This window comes from Leptosomus discolor, chromosome 12, assembly GCF_034619465.1.
Source record: "Leptosomus discolor isolate bLepDis1 chromosome 12, bLepDis1.hap2, whole genome shotgun sequence".
In the NCBI taxonomy this organism is placed as follows: domain Eukaryota; kingdom Metazoa; phylum Chordata; class Aves; order Leptosomiformes; family Leptosomidae; genus Leptosomus; species Leptosomus discolor.
Window position 1 is genome coordinate 21,472,695 of NC_141402.1, and position 2,500 is coordinate 21,475,194.

Genomic DNA, 2,500 nt, shown 5'->3' on the forward strand with positions numbered 1-2,500 from the left:
ATGTCGATGATCAATGTGTCCTGCAATTCACATTAATTCTCGCAGCTAGCTGCGTTCTTCATCGACGCACGAGCCGAGTGATCCACCGCTAAGAGTTGTCTGACTTTCGGCGCCGCCCCGCGCGCGCAGGGGGGGCCCGGGACCGCTCGCCAAAAGCGGCCCCTCGTTCTCGGAGGACGGCCTGACCGCGCGCCGCAGGCGAACGCGCGCCCGCCCACGGCGACGCGGAGGCGCCTTCGCCTCGCCTGACCGTACGAGCACAACACACCACGAGGAAAAAGAAGGGGGGGGGGGAAAGAACCCCCCCCACCTCCGACGCGAGGGCGGGGAGCACGCGCTCCCACGCCACCGACCTGGGAAGGAAAAGCGTCTCGCTCGCGTCGGAGGCGGCCCAGGCGCCCGGGCTCGGCCAGGACCTCGCACGGAGAAAGGCAGCGGCACCGCCCCGACCGCGCCCACCCTGCCCGCCTCGCTCGGCACGCCGATGCGCGGGCTTGCTCCAGCAGCAGCAGCACCACCACCACCGGCGGGGCGCCCCGCCGGTCGCGCGCGCGCCCCCGCGCCGCCCTGCGACTGCCGGCTCCCCCCGCAGCTGGCCCCGCCGGCGGCACCGCGGCTCTACCACCGCCACCGCGCCCAGAGGCGGCCACCACCGGAGCCCGAGCCGGGGGGCGCACCGCCCGCGGACCGCCGGAGGACAGCACCCGCCGCCGAGCCGGAGCGGCTCGCCCTCCCGGGACCGCCGCCGCACGCCTCTCGCCTCGGCCCCTTCCGCGGGCACGCGCCCGGCGGAAGGCGAGCGGCGCTAAGCCGGGGGGCAGCGCCCGCTCTCCCCGTTTCCACGCGGAGACCGGGCGTGGGACGCCCCCGGCCGCGCGCCCGCCCAACCCGCCCGGCACGGCCGGGAAGAAGGGCGACGACGGGGAAGCGACGGGCGGGGCCCGGGCCGGGACAGCCGCGGACGGCGGCGGGTGACCTCCGGCCGGACCGACGGGCCGAGCAGCGCCGCCGCCGCTCGGCCGGGGTGCCGCCCTTGCCGGCGGCAGGCGGCAGGAGACCGCCGAGCGCTCGCCGGGGCAGGGAGGGAAGGACAGCGCAGCGCGGCACAGCGCGGCTGCGACGGAGGCGAGGCGGCCCGGGGGGCCGCCCGGCGGGCCCCCACCGCGAGGACCCGCCGCCCCGGCGGAGAGCCCGCGCTCCCGCCGGGGTCGCCCGTTTCGAGGCAGGCAGGCCGGCCGCGGCCGGCTGGCGCCGCGGTCTCTCCGCCGAGACCGGACCGCAGGGAAGGGGGGGGCAGCACGGACCCTTCCCCGGCACGGCTGCCCGCAGGGACTAGCACGGGGCGGCGACCAAACAGGGGCCTTGCGGGAGCAGCTCCCGCCCCTGAAGGCACCCGCCGCCCAGACGCCGCCACCCGCGGGTCGCGTCGAGCCGCCCGTGTCTTTAAACCTCCGCCCGGTTCCGCGGCCTTCGGCCCCCGGGCTCGCCGAGGGAGGGCCGCGGAAGCGCGGACGCTAGGTACCTGGCCCTGGGGTGAGGGAAACGACCTGCAGGCCCCGCGGGGGTGCCTCCCCCGCTGCCGCCCTCGGGGGAGCGTCCGCCCGCGGGGGCGCGCCCGACGTCCAACCGCCACCACCTCGGCCCTCCTTTCCCGGGGCCCGGGGTTTCCCTCAGTAGCCCGGCGCTGCGCCCGAGAGGAGAGCCGTGGCTCGGGCCGCCCGCTGGCGCGGGACACGGCCCGGCGGGGGGCCTCGCCCACCGGAGGCGACGGCACAGCCGACCCCCCCCCCCCGCCTGGCTCCCTTTGAGGGGGGAGGAGGGGGGGCGAAGGACGGCCGCCGCCGCCACCCGGCACCGCGCCCTAAGCCCGGAACACCCGGCGGCCTTTTCGCCCTGCGCGGCCCACCGGCGCGAGGAGGTTGGTTTAGGGGAGCCGCCTCCCCAGAGCCCGGAGGCCCTCTCCGTCTCGCCGCTCGCACCTGACGGACCCCGTCGTCTGCCACTCGCCACTCCCTCCCGCCTGCCCGAGCGGGCTCGGCAGTCGGGGCTTCCTCGCCCCCCCCCAACCGCGCCGGCAGCCCACCTTCTCCTCCCACGCGCCAACGACCACGCGCTGACCGGGACGGCACCCCCCTTCGCCCCGGGGGAGAGGCCCGCGCCCCAAACCCCAGCGTCCTCCCCGGCGGCGGCAGCGGTGCCGACGTCGCCCGAGGCGCGGGGACTGGTGGACGGCGGTCACTCGCCAGCGGAGGCGGGCGGGCACCGGCCGGCGGCGGGCGCCAGCGGAGGCGAGGAGCGGGAGGCGGCGGCGGCGGCGGCGGGGACGCGGCGGTCCCCACAGACCGGGCAACGCGCGCGCGCGCGGCGGAGAGAGAAGCGGCGGAGGCGAAAACGGGCCGTCGGGCCGGCGAGCGAGAGGCGAGCGCCTCCGGGAGGGGCGGTGCCGGCACCCCTCCCCAACCCCAGCACACGCACCGGGGCGGCTCGCGCGGGAGGCGGG

General features: G+C 78.8%; 1 non-coding gene across 1 annotated transcript in view; it reads right to left on the reverse strand.

Moving 5' to 3' along the window:
- The window catches only part of LOC147414632 (5.8S ribosomal RNA), a 153-nt gene extending 56 nt beyond the window's left edge, over positions 1-97 (reverse strand). Inside the window, exon 1 of the ribosomal RNA XR_015183846.1 lies at positions 1-97. This exon is cut by the window's left edge and continues 56 nt beyond it. This is a non-coding gene — a ribosomal RNA (5.8S ribosomal RNA).
- Positions 98-2,500: the final 2,403 nt, after the last annotated feature.